This window comes from Dermacentor silvarum, chromosome 7 (genome assembly GCF_013339745.2).
Source record: "Dermacentor silvarum isolate Dsil-2018 chromosome 7, BIME_Dsil_1.4, whole genome shotgun sequence".
Classification (NCBI taxonomy): domain Eukaryota; kingdom Metazoa; phylum Arthropoda; class Arachnida; order Ixodida; family Ixodidae; genus Dermacentor; species Dermacentor silvarum.
Genome location: NC_051160.1, coordinates 173,166,124 through 173,183,029, shown reverse-complemented (window position 1 = coordinate 173,183,029; position 16,906 = coordinate 173,166,124). Strand labels below are relative to the sequence as shown.

The following is a 16,906-nucleotide window of genomic DNA, read 5'->3' as shown; positions in this document are numbered from 1 at the left end:
GCGCCAGTTGCGGGGTATGTGCGCCTCTAGTGCACGAAGGGGGCGGAACTTCAGACTTTGCTGCTGGTGATGTGGCCTTCGTTTTAGTTTATCACTTCACACCCCTCATAGCACCAAGAAATAGAGCTTTATTTGAAGTTTCACCAGCACACTGGGCGCCTATTATAACATAATTTCTAGATAATATAGATAATATTAGGTTAAGTTATATTGTAGCATTATGTTGCGATTTATATTATGAACTTGGACTTTCCAAGGCGAACTGAAAAATTGAAAATGACCTTGCGTGGCCTTGCTGAGAGCTTCTTGTACATTGCTTCGCATTAAAATTGACTCGCCAAAAAGAGGAATAGATGATAGACAAACTACTGGCTTAGAAGTGCGGGAGTAGGCGCGAGAGAAAGACAGAAGAAAACACTAATGCAAGCAACTCATATCAATGAAAAAATGGAAAAAGAAAGCCTGTCAAGTATTGTCGACAGAAAAATAGTTTTCACTTATTTATTGTGATGTTGCTGCAGCCTTTCGAATTACTACAGCAGAATTATCCCCATTGCATGTTTTTTGTAACAAGGAAAGAAAATAAAGCATGTCAATAACGAGTGCTTATTCTGTCCAGTTTTCGTTACTTGCATTGTTTGCCTCTTTAACTTCTTTAATGCTGGGTCCGATGCCTCATCTGCTTGCGGCTCTAAATGTATTTTGAGGACAAGTTGCTGCTGAGCTGTTTGATCTTCTGTAATCTTTATCGTGAACTGGGGGCTAAAATGACAAACACATAGAAGGGGACAGCGCTCACATTTGTCTCTCTTTTATGTTCGCACGTTCTAGCTCTAATTCCACCCTACATTTTCGAATCTCTTTCGATGTAATGACTTGGAGTATATGGAAGAAAATGGTAGCACAAGGCCATCAGATGAAAGGTACAATAAGCTTTGTGTGACGTCACCTATTTAGCGTCTGAGTACATCGAGAGATTTCACTTTGTTATCGATTACTTGTGCTACATAAACACTTCAGCTGTCGAGACAACCTTGTGCCTTCTTTTAATCCTGTGCTTTTTTGTTCGTTCAAATTTACGAGAAAAAGACATAAGCACAAACCATCGAAGATGACTGTCAAAGTAAGTAAAGGATTGAGCCTTGTTTAGACCGCAGAAATAAAATGAACACATTAGCAATATTTACGAAGGGTGCTCCTGACGTCGTAGCAATTTTTTTATGATAGTGTAAATAAGTACTGTTGACGCGTTTTTGGGATGACATGAGCGAGTGTGGCAGCGGCGCGACGATGACGGTGTGATGGCGATGAAATTAAGGTAATGCAGATTATGACAGATCCACAGCGGTGACCACGGAGCCAAGACGCCATGACGACAACGAAGTCTCAACACTGTGACGGCGACGGCGTTGCGGCATCTCCGAACGCAACGCCGACGGAATGACAATAGCTCCGCACTTGCGCTTCCTCCTCCACTCGTTCACTCCACTGATTCCAGATACTCCGGTGATTCACTATAACATCATGCACGTCTCATAGAAATTGAACCTCTAAACGTTTAACACGCGAACCATCTCGAGCAAAGCTAGCTTATCAGGGCTATTTCAAGAATTATCAGGCATTATTTTTAGACTTAGTGAACCCGGAAGCGGCGAGGCTTGTACAGTGCTGGAAAACGGTCGCGTGCTCTGCTACAGAGGTGTTCTAGATAAGGTAGGATTTCTGATTCATAAGGAAATAGTGGGGCAACATTTGCGAACTCTATAGCACTAATCAAATGATAGCAGTTGTCGTAATCCACCTAAATAGGAGATATAGATTAACGGTACACTGTAAAAAAAAGTTTATACCCTTTGGGTCGTACCTTGTCCCCAAATAATAATCGTCATCTGCCTTTCTTGAAAACTCTAAGCTCGCTAGAACTAGGGCTCGGAAGTGACTATACTCCGTTCCATACATTAGGTGCCACGCTGTGGAAGCTGCGCAAGTACGGTCTCCAAAATGTATCACTCCGCGCTTCTTTGCGCGCCAGCGGCGTTCGCTCGCGCGAGCATGCACGTGAGCCTGCCCTGACGGGCTGCAAATAAAAAAAAACAATGGAAAGCAAATTATTTTAAAAGGTCGCGTTAGCAGCCGTGTGAGTACATGTTTTCTTTGTTTCAAAGGGTGAATTCTCTTTTCCATGCAGAACTGTTATTACAAAAAGACCATTTTCCCAAACATTGTTTAAAAAACACTGAACTATTTTTGAGTGCTAACGCAGCCACTGCAAAAAGTGTCTCTAGCCTCCACAGTGTTGCACTTGATGTATGAAACAGTGTATAGGAAGTACCGGGCTCGCAGCGTTTAAGAAACGAAATGCGGCGGACAAGATACGACACAAAAATGTGTAAACTTTATTTAAAGTGTAGTAGAAACCCACGCTCCAACGGCCGCTCATGATGAAGATATATAACAGTTTTATGAGGCACTGGGAAATTAGCATGGCCAGGGTGCAAACTCGGTTTACTGTAGTCATGGGCGATAATAATGCGTAAGTAGGTCCTCATTCAAAATTTACCGACGATTACGATACTCTCTAAAGCGAAATTTGAGCGCCACTTTTCATTTTGACAGCGCCATAGCGACGACCACGGAACCAAGACGCAATTATGACAACGAAGTCTCAACTACCTCGCTTATATGCAGGTCTCGAGAGCCATCGCATGGGTGACGCGTGGGCGCAATTCACAGCAGCCACCGCCGACCGACCTCCCAGAAGATACGCAATACTTTGGTGCCATTTCGTAGGCATCTTCGCCGCACTACGCTTTTCCTCTCACGCTTTCGCCATACCCTCCTCCGCTTGCCGTCCGCTCCAACCTCCGCTCCGCTTTCCTCCTCTCATCTTTCACTGTGCTCGTTCGCGCGGTTACGCCGACGCTCGCCGCAGGAACGGGCGTCTAAGAGTGGCACTCTAAAAAAATAAAGCAATGTCACGCTTGTGAAATCTGATGAAACAGCGGAGCTCTGAAAACTTGGTTGTATAGCGTAGAGGGTATGACGCTCGCCTTCGCCCAGTGAGTACCCGGGTTAAATTCCCGCCTCGCGAAGAAAGTTTATATTGTTTTTTCCTTTCTATCTCTCTCTCTCTCTACATTTGTTTCTCTCCTTCTTTCTCTCTGTTATTTTCTCTTTTGCCCATATCAAGTTGTGTTACAATCGTCCATACAATGTAACCATATGGTTCCCATAAATGGATGGACCTCAATATGCTAATTGGCCTCCGCTGTTTGTGGCGGGCTCGAATGGCAGGTTTTTTTTCCTGACCGGCGGCCTGCACGACTACTTTTCTGGGAGGGTTCATTGACGTAAATTTTCACTAAAGAAAACTTTAGTGAAAAAGTAATGTGAGGGTACAGTTTGAATTATTCAATGAAACTAGCTGATGTTAGAGCCGTTTTTTATTTTATGTTATATGGAATCATGTTCTTTTTGAAAGAAGAGCGAACTAGAAGCTAATAAATTTCAATCAGTTTACTTGGAATTTTTTTATTAGTAAAGAATAAATCAGTAAATTAACTAGGTATTCTCCTTGTGTCACTAAGGAACTCACAAACGGCCCTGCATACGTTCCTGTGGCTAAAGCCCAGTTTAGATGTCCCAAAGAATAGCATGTTTTCAGTGTTTATAGCAATGCCTAATTTTCTGAACGGAATTTCGAATTATTATTTTTGTCTGGATTGCGAATCGGTGGCAGGTTAATAAAAAATGATCAATGGTTTCAGGTTCTTTGCAGAAATGAGATAGAGGGGACATCGCCAGACCAGAACTGCGTAGATAAAAATTTAGGGAAGGAATAAGACATCGTAATATTACAAGGGAGATTTCGAATTTATGTGTGGGACACCATTGATTGGCCCAAGGCTAAATCAAATGCTTTAAGTCTGTGATTTGGAATTTCTGTGTTGCAGAGTAATTTAAAAGAGATAGTTTTGTAAACCTATCCGCGGTGATGGAAGCAGAAGTCAGCAGAACATGCATGACTCACCCAGCGCCCGCATTGCGAGTGCCCGAGGCCAAGCACTTCACTTCGCCTTCACAATATATATATATATATATATATATATATATACATATATATATTGTGCGCATGATATTACCCCTTCATCTTCTTCATCTGTATATACTTATCATCATTGGCCAGCGTCATTCTCTTCAGCGCACGGGCTGCATAATAAACCGCCGAGGTTGAACAGCTGTCTCACAAGTGGTGGAGGTGCTGGGTTGCCAAGAAACATATATATATATATATATATATATATATATGTTGCCACGGGATGTTTGTGTGAGTAAAGTCCGCAGGGCATCTGCCAGCAGAACAGGACGACGTAACAGTCTCAGCTGTTGTTGTTGACCTGAGTGGTTATGGTGCATACCCACAGCGGGGGATTGGGCATGAATTAGGTGCTTATAATCATCATCATCATCAGCCTATATTTATGTCCACTGCAGGACGAAGGCCTCTCCCTGCGATCTCCAATAACCCCTGTCTTGCGCTAGCGTATTCCAACTTGCGCCTGCGAATTTCCTAACCTCATCATCCCACCTGACTTTCTGCCGTCCTCGACTGCACTTCCCTTCTCTTGGTAGCCATTCTGTAACCCTAATGGTCCACCGGTTATCCTACCTACGCATTACATGGCCTGCCCAGCTCCATTTCTTCCGCTTAATGTCAACTAGAATATCGTCTACCTCCGTTTGTTCTCTGATCCACACCGCTCTCTTCCTGTCTCTTAACGTTACTCCTAAGATTTTTCGTTCCATTGCTCTTTGTGCGGTCCTTAACTTGTTCTCGAGCTTCTTTGTTAACCTCCAAGTTTCTGCCCCATATGTTAGCACCGGTAGTATGCAATGATTGTACACTTTTCTTTTCAACGACAGTGGTAAGCTCCCAGTCAGGATTTGGCAATGCCTGCCGTATGCACTCCAACCCAATTTTATTCTTCTGTAAATTTCTTTCTCATGATCAGGGCCCCCTGTGAGTAATTGACCTAGATAAACATATTCCTTTACAGACTCTAGAGGCTGACTGGCGATCCTGAATTCTTGTTCCCTTGCCAGGCTATTGAATATTATCGTTGTCTTCTGCATATTCATCTTCAACCCAATTCTTGCACTTTCTCGATGAATGTCCTCCATCATTTGTTGTAATTCCTCTCCATTGTTGCTCAATAGGACAATGTCATCTGCAAACCGAAGGTTGCTGAGATATTCGCCGTCGATCCTCACTCCTAATCCTTCCCAGTCTAAGAGCTTGAATACTTCTTCTAAGCATGCAGTGAATAGCATTGGAGAGATTGTGTCTCCTTGCCTGACCCCTTTCTTGATAGGTATCTTTCTACTTTTCTTGTGGAGAACCAAGGTAGCTGTGGAATCCTTGTAGATATTTGCTAAGATATTCACGTATACCTCCTCTACTCCTTGATTACGCAATGCCTCTATGACTGCTGATATCTCTACTGAATGGAATGCCTTTTCATAATCTATGAAAGCCATATAGTGAGGTTGGTTGTACTCCGCAGATTTCTCGATTACCTGATTGATGGCATGGATATGGTCCATCGTAGAATATCCCTTCCGGAAACCAGCCTGTTCTCTTGGTTCACTGAAGTCAAGTGTTGTCCTGATTCTATTGGAAATTATCTTGGTGAATATTTCATAGAATACTGAAAGCAAGCTAATGAGTCTGTAATTCTTCAATTCTTTAATAGGTGCTTATATTCAGTGTATAAAAACAAGGCAATTAACGATTTGAACGCTGGAGCTTACCTGGAAGCCGATTGTGTGCACAGTACTAGTTCGTCGTCTTCCTCTTCCACACTTCACCGTGCCGGCGCCGATAATCTCCAGTACAATCACTCCCAGCGCAGAAAAAGAAAGCCATCCTGGCAACCTAGGGAAAAGACAGCATCGGTGGGTCGCACCATGGTTTAAGCCGTGCTACATGAACTATTTCGCGCCCTCGGCAACGGCGATCAGAAGACGGCTCGAGCGGCTCAATGACATAGTTCACGGGTGATGAGATCATGGTATTTTGACAGAAACTTAGTGGATCGGCCGGGAGGAGTGGCCGGGATCCGAAGACAAACAAGCATTCCGGTGGAATAGCGGGCACTAGGAGCGAATGCGTCATGGCGTGATTTTTTTGCTTCACTGATCTTGAGTGGTCAACGAGCTAGCCGGTTAGGGGCATTTTTCAGCATACGCAGCCGCTTCTGAAGCAGGTGTCACTTCAGAAACGTCAATACGGTAGGTGATAATGGTGCCCATGAGGCAGGAGTGTTCTCGGCCATGAAGGAGAAAGAAAGGACAGAAGCTGGTGGCAGTTTGCGGGACAGAGTTATAGGCGTAAGTGACAAAAGGAAGAACCCGGTCCCAAATGGAGTGATCACCGGACACATACATCGCCAGCATGTCGCCAAGCGTACTATTGAAACGTCCCTTCATGCCGTTAGTTCGAGAATGGTAGGCGGAAGCCGTGTGGTGAACGATGTTGCCCTCTAGCATGGCCTCGATGGCATTGGAGAGAAAGACGCGGCCACGGTGACTTAGTAATGTACGCGGTGCACCGTGTCGCATAATGAGCTGACGAAAAGGAAGCAAGCGACGCCTTTCGCGCAGATGTTTCGGCGTACCGGGAGAGGTGGTCTAGGGCAACAATGACCCACCGGTTACCGTCAGGAGTGCTTGGGGGCCATAAACATTGCTACACGCGTGTGATATTTGATTGTCTGGACGAGGCACGCGGGCGCCATCACTCGAGAAAAGAAGAGGAAGAACGAGCTGGGCTCGCGCTGTGAATCTTACCGGTCAGGGCTGCAACCGCTGTTTTAAATATAGCCTGTATATAGTTGCTCGTCTTACTAACTCGTCCTTCGCGTAACATTGTGGTGGAGGTGGACCGTTCCCCGTCCTCGCCACGGAGCTCCGAAGCGGCCGCACCGTCGTCTTCTCAGCCATGGCTTCCGATGGAAACACCCCGTCGCCACCTACACCTGCGGCGCCAACCACAACGTACGTTACGGTTCCTAGTCTCCGTGATCCTGGGACATTCTCCACCCAAAATGGCGTTGACATCGACGACTGGCTCAGCATGTATGAGCGTGTTAGCCGAAGTCACCACTGGGACCCTACCATCATGCTTGCCAGTGTGATCTTTTATCTGGACGGGACACCGCGTGTTTGCTTTCGCACCCATGAGGTTGAGCTCCAGCTGGGACATTTTCAAAAAGAGGCTTCGCGACCTATTTGGCAACCCGTTAGGCCGCCAACAGGCTGCGTGAAAAGAGCTCGCTACCAGTGTGCAGTCGTCGACCGAATCGTATGTCTCCTACATACAGGAAGTGCTTGCGCTTTGCCGGAAAGTCGACGAGCACATGACCGAGGTTGGCAAGGTGGGCCATATCCTAAAAGGCATCGCAGACGATGCCTTCAATTTGCTCGTCTATAACGACGTTTCTATTGACGTCGCCATCGTCAAAGAATGCCGTGGCTTTGAGGTAGCCAAAAGCCACCGCGTGCTCCCACAGTTTTCCCGGCTCACAAACACCCTTGTCACGTCCTCTTGCTCCGCTCTTACTGCCACACGACCATTTCAACAGAACGTCACGCGTATCGTTCACCGTGAGATGGAAGCGGCGAGTCCGGTCCCCCCTTCATCCACGACCCCTCGACGGTACCTTTGACCAAGCAGCCCCCACTATTTCGTTATTATTGCGATAGCAATTATATGGACACTCAAAAGCAGATTTCTGCCGTCGGCGTCGCCGTCGCTGTCGCCGTGAGGTTCCGTATGACGTCAATGGAGATTAAATCATCGCCGCGCGCCGAACGCTGTATGTGCGAGTGAAAGGGCGCGAGGGGCGCGCGCTTTCACGGGGAGTGAACGCACGGCGGAGAACAAACGCGCGTTTTGCGCCGTGCTCCTTTAAGGGCTGCAGAAGTAGGCGTCTCTTTCCTCCTTTACAATCACCATATATGTAGAGCAAACGCGCCTTCTTCCGATGCGCGAGAGGCCGTGGGGGAGGGGGGGGAGGGGGAGGGAAGGGAGGGGACGTTTAGCTGCGGCACCAAGTGCCTATTTATATCAGAGGCTCCGGCAACAGTCACCAACGCCGCACGCATTTTGAGCGAACGCGGGCAAAACGCCGACGGCGTCGACAACAGTTCTGCGTGTTGCCGGTGCTGCTGCATGTCCAAGTTTATACAGCTGATAAAGCTAATATCATTACTCTGTATCGCTCTCTACCAGTTTGCTATCGCAATTGATGCTTCGCCTTTCAGGTGAAACTGCGACAACTTTTTCAAGCAGTTGTACTGCAGGAAATTGCAAAACTTGGCATCCCTACTGCCTGCTCGGTCTCCCGACCTGATTCGGCACCCATTCCCATGTCCACAACCTCTAGTGACCAGTATTTCGCTCCCAGACCACGCAATCCTGCTGAATGGCGCACCCCAGACGACAAACCAATCTGCTTCCGCTGCCACCGAGTGGGTCATGTATCCCGCCACTGCCGCACCACCTGGATCCCGCCGTACTGGATCTCATTCCCTGCTCCTCGCCCATACGCCGACGCTCGTCATTACTCATCTCGCCATCTGTACCCTACTTCTGATGCCCCTGACAGCCGCTCCTCCGGGCGATCGCCGTCGCCTTAACGCCGTCGCTCCCCGTCACCCCAACCTCGCCGCTTTTCCTCGCCAAACCGGCTCATGGAAAACTAGGCCATGCCGCTCTTGGAGGTAGTGCTGCATCACGTTCGTCCTGTCCAAATCCTCCGTTGACGCTCCTCACGAACACGAACCTAATTGAAGTAGACGCAGATGATGTTCCGCTCACGGCATTGATTGATACTGGAGCCCAAGTGTCCATAATGAGCGCTAACCTATGTCGTCGCCTCAAAAAACACCGCATATCCACGAATTGAATGATGATGAGTGGGTGAAGCCCCGGGGAATCATTCGGGCAAAACGCCGTAAGCGTTCTCCGGAAGCCTGAAGTCGGCTTCCGGAACCGGAACCAGAAGTGGAAGCCGGAGCTTGGCGTACGTATACATATATATATATGAATGTATATCAAGAAATAGAAGCACGTAAGAAAAACATAACAGGACTTTACTGACGTTCCGGCCGGGGTCCGGCCTTCATCACTCTTGATGAAGGCCGGACCCCGGCCGAAACGTCAGTAAAGTCCTCTTATGTTTTTCCTACGTGCTTCTATTTGTTGAACTACTTCTGTGCCGGCTCCGGTTATTCTTTACTTCACTGATGAATGTATATACTGTACATGTGTACAGTATATACTTCAAGATGGCGTACTCTACCACCACAACGTTCACCCCGACGGCCCAGCATACCTCCTTGTGATCTCTAAACACCTTCGCTCGGCTGATCTCCACGAACTTCACGACCTCCCCACTGCTGGTCACTTCGGTGTGTCACGTACCTACGACCGGATCCTCCGACGCTCCTTTTGGCTAGGGCTTGCTCGCTCCGTTCGAAGATACGTAGCTGCGTGTGTGTGAGAGAGAGAAACAACTTTATTTAAATAAAGATCGTGCTTGGTTACTGAGGGTGGAGCCCCTTTTCCAGGGCCCCACTAGCTATGAAATTCCAGCGACGCAAGACACCATCGACGCTCCCTGCTGGGTACCTTCAACCAATCGACATTCCCGCGGAGCCATTCTTTCGGGTTGGTTTAAAGTTATTTGGTCCTTTTCCTCTTTCTACCTCTGAGAACAGGTGGATCGCTGTGGCTACAGATTATGCCACGCGCTACGCCATCACCCGAGTGCTTCCTACAAGCTGTGCCACAGATGTTGCCGATTTTCTTCTACGCCACGTGATTTTATTACATGGAGCTCCGCGACAACTTCTCACAGACCGTGGCCGGATATTCCTGTCAAAAGTTATCGCGGACAACCTGCAGTCCTGTGCCACGAGGCACAAGCTATCCACGCCATACTATCCGCAAACAAATGGCCTCACGGAGCGTCTTAATAGCACTCTCACAGACATGCTCGCGAAGTATGTGTCTTCCGACCACACTGACTGGGACCTCGCTCTACCGTTTGTCACGTTTGCGTATAATTCCTCGCGCCACGACACAGCCGGTTATTCCCCATTTTTCCTTCTGTTCGCCCGAGAACCAGCACTGCCCATCGACACAACCCTCCCTTTTCATGCGGCACCCACCAGTGAATATGCACTTGATGCCGTCGCCCGCGCTGCCCACGCAAGGTAAATTTCCCATGACCGCCTTCTGAACGTCAAAAGCGTTTGTACCACCAGCGACACCGAGACGTGCACTTCCCGCCTGGTTCGTTGGTGCTTCCGTGGTCTCCGTCGCGTCAGGTCAGCCTGTCAGAAAAACTGCTGTCTCGTTACACAGGCCCATACCGAGTGATTCGTGCCGTGACTCCCGTCACCTACGAGATTGCCCTTGACGCCCCATCTGCTCCCCAGACCAGTGATATCGTGCACGTTACACGACTGAAGCAGAACCACTCTCCCAGTGATGTCATTTAGACGCTCCGGGACGTCGGTTCTGCCGCCGGGGGATTATGCTACACGCGTGTGGTATTTGATTGTCTGAACGAGGCGCGCGGGCGCCATCACTCAAGAAAAGAAGAGGAAAAACGAACTGGGCTCGGGCTGTGAATCTAACCGGTCAAGGCTGCAACCGCTATTGTAAATCTAACCTGTAAATAGTTGCTCGTCTTACTGACTCGTCCTTCGCGTAACAATATCAATGTCAATATGGTCGAATGGTCTGGCAGGGCAGGGTAACAGTTCCAGGGGACCTACGGAACTGTGAGGAGGGGTCTTGCGGGGTTGAAAAGTAGCGAAATAACAGACGTACTGCCGAACGAATCTGTACATGTCTCGCCAGTAGAAACGAAGACGAAGACGGGAGTATGTTTTGACGATGCAAGCGTGGCTGCATTGCCGGTCATCGTGCAAAGGTCGGCAGATGTGTGAGCGCAGATGACGGGGAATAACGAGGAGCCGTCGACGGTCGGTCATGATGGCATGCCGGTCATGGTGAGCGGCAAGAAGCCGAAGTGATCAGCACCAAGGCGTCCGGGCTCTAAGGCCGAGAGGTCCGCGGTTAGCAAACTGGTGCGACGAGCGGAAAGCGCTGTTTGCGTAGCCTTGGCCACGAGCATATGAAAAGCACCGTTGTCTACGTCTTTCATAATATGCCTTACCTTATCGGCTTCGGTCATGGACACATTCACGCGCTTACAGAGGTCGATGACGTCCTCAATGTAGCTCGTGAAGGTCTCATCGCTTTGTTGAGCTCGACCACGCAAACGGTGATTGTACTGGAGCTTATCGGCACCGTAACGGGGAAGTGTGGAAGAGGAAGACATGTACCCCGCACTTCCACCAAATACCACGCGATGTTCTTGTAATTGAAGTCCGCAGGGCGCCTGAGACAGTGCAGTTCAGCTGGAAACTGATCGAGCGCGCGTACTAGTTCGTCGTCTTCCTCTTCCACACTTCACCGTGCCGGCGCCGGTATTTTCCAGTACAGTCAATATATATATATATATATATATATATATATTGACGCGTGCTCTATGTAGACATTTAGACTACGATGAACATATGTGCTTTAACGTGCTCCGTGTAGTGGGACAGGGGGACTTGAAGACGAAGAAGACGTCTGTTGTTCTGGTGGTCTTTTTGAACAGGCTGTGTTGCTTTCCTCGGCAACGAATACAACTGTCTTAAATGTGTTTCAAAATTTAGTCCCTACCACGTTACAAAAAATTAATTTGCTCTGGGTTCCTGGACACTGCGGTTTATACATAAACGAAATGGCAGAGTTATTAGCCAGAACATCTTTAAATAGACCTGTGCTTCATATTTTACCGGATACAGCTTACGTCACTGCATCGAGATTCAGAGCGTTTTGCCTACGAAATGACTTAAGCAAATTATCGCTTATCCCATTTACAGACTTTCAGCATCTAGGTTTTGGCTGGAATAATCAGTGGTGTCCTTCTCGGCAGTTAGAAGTTACATTCCCCAAATTACGCTGTCGCATCCCGGAATTGAATTTCTATTTACATAGAGCTGGTCTGACGATGTCCCCTCTGTGCCAAAATTGTAAGGAAATTGAAACAATAGACCACTACTTTTTATCATGCCGACGTTATTCGAACCAGAGACAGATATTACTCGAAACTCCACTCTGCAAAATTGGATTAAGATTAAATACACCAATATTATTATCATTTGGGGCCTCCACCCTCGGCTATTGTCACAGAGACGTTTGTTGCGCAGTGTTTCAATTTTTAACAGAAACAAGACGATTACCCTGTTAATTATTGTAACTTTATTCTACCTATCAGATCACTATTCATTTCACTTGAAATTTGCTCTCCAAATTCGTTAGTAACATTGTATTTTTTACCTTGATAATAACCTCATTTTTCACCCTTCAGTTAGTCTGACTGCTCGTTGGCACACTACTCTAGTTATAAAAAAATTTCTTTGTTTTTGTTTTTGTCTTCTTTTATTTTGAATATCTCATTGTCAAAAATAATTTTTTAGCTACCTACTGTCACCCGATTCTTGGCCTATCCCCCTCAGTGGGTGCGACCCATGATAAAGGATCATCATCATCATCATCATCATCAGGCTGTTCCGCTGCCGTCTTGCTCCGCCGTTGTTGTCTCTTGTTCGCGTTGAACCGCGACACTGGTGGAAGTGCTGGTTACACAACCCTGCCTGTTGATCCGGACTCCTCGTGGGAGGCGTTCATCCAGCCCATCTGCAATTACAACTCCTGTGCTTCACTTCAGTCGGCGGTTGCTAGGCCTTTCCCCCGAGCTCAACCCCCTACAAGAACGCTCGTCCGAGCCCTGTCTACCTCTTCCAATGGCAACCGCCAGCCTAGCACAGGTTCCACGAGTTCCACAAGACAGCTCTACTCACAGTCCGTCCCAGGTAACCCTCCTGCAACCACTGATTCCCGATCGCTTTCATGGTGGCGCACATGAAGATGTTGAAGACTGGCTTGACCAGTACGAACGTGTTGCCAAGGTGCAATGGGTGGACTGCTCAGCAAAAGCTCTCCCACGCGTATTTCGCCCTTGACGGTAGTGCTCGCACGTGGTTTGAAAACCGCGAAGCCAGTTTCGCTACATGGAATTATTTCCAACATCAGCTATTTGAAACATTTGCGAGTGTCGATCGACGGGATCGTGCCGAGCAACTAATTGAGCTGCGCTTTCAGAAAGCCAACGAAACTGTAGCGATGTTTGCCGAGGACATGGCCCGCCTGTGTCGTAGAGCTGACCCTTACATGCCTGAGGAAAAGAAATTACGCTACCTTATGCGTGGCATAAAAGAAGATCTGTTCGCCGGACTTGTGCGCAATCCATCGAGTACCGTGGCGGATTTTATAAAGGAAGCCACTGGTATTGAACGCGCACTCCATCTAAGGTGCAGGCAGTACGATCGCTTGCCCACCAGCACTCCTATCAACGCCGCCGCAATGACCGTTAGCAATCAGAACTCCCTTCATGATCTAATTAGGGAGATTCTTCGCGAAGAACTTCAGCAGCTCGGGATACCGGCAATGGGCACACCCATGGCGTCAGTCGCTGAAGTCGTACGTGAGGAAATTAGGCAAGCGTTCTCCGCAGGCGATCCTGGTTACGAGCAGCGTCCCCTAAGTTATGCGGACGCTGTCCGACGTCAACCAGCTGTTATGCCCATGCGGTCGCAACATCAGCCGCTGAGACCCACACCTTGGTCATCACCACCACAGGAACCTCTCAGACACCCACCCGTTGTGCCGATCCCGTCCTACCGCCTGCCGTCATCCGCTGCATTTTGGTCACCGCCACAAGACGAGGCTTCGAGGCGCCCGCAAATTCGAAAAACGGACGCATGGAGCACGGTTGATAGGCGCCCCCCCTCTGTTATCACTGCGGAGGCATCGGCCATATTTCCCGCCATTGCTGGTACCGCGACGCCTCATTTCGACCTCTTCAGTCCTGATCTGACGGTCGACGCACCAGTGACGACTACATGCCACGCCGCGACGACGCTGCTTTTCAAGGTCCTCCAGTGGCGCGCACTCTGAACGATGACTCTCCGCCTAACCACCAGACCGATTTTGGCCGACGGTCACGCTCTCCGTCCCCTGCTCATTCGTCTTCACTGAATGGACGTGCCTTTGCTGACCTCCGGGGAAGGAGGTCGCCCAGCCCACGCTGGGGAAACTAACGGCGGCGACCTCTGGGGGTAAGGTTGCGGGCCGGCAACAAGACGATGAAAAACCCCCAATAATCCCGCCGCAAGACGCCATGAAACCGACACACTCTGATAACGACGAAATTGTGAGCGCAGATCTTATTTTTTCCGTTGACGGACAGCAAGTGTGAGCGCTAGTCGACACTGGTGCCGATTATTGATAATAAGTGAAAGCCTAGCCGTTCGCCTTAAGAAAGTAAAAACGCCCTGGATGGGACCCCACGTAAGGACTGCGGGTGGCCAACTGCTCACATCTGCTGGAAGCTGTACAGCGCAAATCATCATAGGAGGTTCTTCCTTCGTGGAAACTTTCGTCGTTCTTCCAACTTGCTGTAAAGATTTAATCAAAGGCAAGGATTTTTTACGGGAATACGGCGCCATAATCAACATCGCGGATCGCTTGGTTACATTTCACAAGAGTCCTGATTTATTTCCCTGCTTAACGACGCAACGCAACTCCTTTCGTATAACCGAAAACGACGTGTTCATCCCACCTCGGTCATGTATCCTTTTTTCGGTGGCATGTGACGTACCGTTTGATTGCGAAGGAGTTGCAGACCAAGTAACCCCCTTGTTATTTACTCGCGGTATCTCCGTTGCACGAGGCATCGTAAATATTACAGATGGGTGCACGAACCTGTTGTTAACAAATTTTAGCACCGAGCAGCGGCACCTACCAAAGGGCACGGCTGTGGCTTACTTTGACGATGTCGCTGATGTTCGTGTGTGCTTTTCAATACTAGAAGAAGCGCATGCGCAAGACCCAGCACCTGTGCTTGACGTAAAGACTACTTTACCGCAGCACGAGCGAGAACGACTTCTTGTGCTGCTGGCCGAGTTCCACGACTGCTTTGCATCAACGCCAAGAGTCGGTCGGACACTGCTAACCAAGCACCGTATAATCACAGAGGACGAAGTGAGACCGATTCACCAAAACCCTTATCGTGTGGCCCCAAAAGAACGTGAAGCGATTCAACAGCAGGTAAACCAAATGATTGAAGACGATGTGATTCCGCCTTCCAAGAGCCCCTGGGCATCGCCTGCAGTTTTGGTCAAGAAGAAGGACGGCAGCCTGCGTTTTTGTGTGGATTATCGAAAGCTAAATCAGGTTACAAAAAAAGACTTGTATCCGCTTCACCGCATAAACGATTCACTTGATAGGCTTCGAAACACTCGTTATTTCTCTACCATGGACTTAAAGAGCGAGTATTGGCAAATTGAAGTAGACCCAAGAGACCGTGAGAAAACCGCTTTTGTCACGCCAGATGGACTATACGAATTTAAGGTGTTGCCTTTCGGCTTGTGCTCTGCACCTGCTACTTTCAACGGCTTATGGATACCGTGATTTCGGGGATCAAGTGGAAAACCTGCTTAGTCTATCGCGACGACGTCATAGTGTTTTCCGCAACGTTAGAAGAGCACCTTGAACGGCTTGAAGCGGTTCTGAAGTCTATACGGTCCTCCGGCCTCACCCTAAAGCCGGAGAAATGCCACTTTTGCTTTGCGGAGTTAGAGTTCCTTGGCCATGTCGTAAGTCACGCGGGAGTCCGCCCGGATCCTAAAAAAATTGCCGCTGTCGCACAGCTCCCTGTTCCTTCTTATAAAAAGGCTGTCAGACGCTTTCTGGGCCTCTGCGCCTATTATCGGCGGTTTATTGCAGACTTTGCTTGCATTGCGTCGCCGTTAACTCGCCTCACGAGAGATGACGTTAAGTTTGTATGGGGCAACGAACAGCAAGCTGCATTTAACGATTTGTGGAACCGTTTACGAACGCCCCCTGTGCGGGCCCACTTTGACGAGACAGCTCCAGAATTCTCACACTGATGCCAGCAATGTTGGTCTCGGAGCTGTTCTTGTGCAGTGCCAGGAGGACACATAGAGTGATCGCCTATGCAAGCAGAACGCTCTCACGCGCAGAAGCAAATTACTCTACAACAGAGAAAGAATGCCTCGCCGTGGTATGGGCGTTACAAAATTCGCCCTTATTTGTATGGTCGCCACTTCAAGTTATCAGCGACCATCATTCACTCTGCTGGCTCACAATCTGAAAGATCATTCCGGGCGATTAGCACGTTGGAGCCTGAGACTGCAAGAGTTTGATATGACGGTCCTGCACAAGTCGGGAAACGCCATACCCGCTGACTGCCTGTCTCGGTCACCCATGGAATCAGCTCCTTCGACCGATGAAGAGAAAAACAGCATTCCTCGGTCTTCTCGACACGTCTACCATTGCACAACAACACGTGACGATCCTGAGTTACTTGGCCTGATTAATTTAGTGGACGGACGAACTCAGACTGCACCTAAAGCTTTCGCAAGAGGATTACCATCGTTTTGCTTAAGGAACAAAGTTCTATACAAAATGAACTTCTCATCGAGCGGATCAGCTATTTGCTCGTCGTTCCTACTGCTCTTCGTAGTAAAGTACTGGAAGCATGCCACAACCAGGTCACTTCTGGGCATCTAGGATATACGCGAACACTGAACAGAGTGCGACAAAGATATAATTGGCCAGGACTGCCCGTTGCCGTGAAACATCACGTTCGGACCTGCTATAGTGGTCACGGCGCAGTCACCTCCAACGAAAACC

The 16,906-nt window shown here is 48.6% G+C and overlaps 1 protein-coding gene across 1 annotated transcript in view; it reads left to right on the top strand.

Annotated features, from left to right (window-relative positions):
- Positions 1–16,906, top strand: part of LOC119458699 (uncharacterized) — a 604,514-nt gene that overhangs the window by 66,889 nt on the left and 520,719 nt on the right. The gene's annotated exons all lie outside the window — the stretch shown is intronic.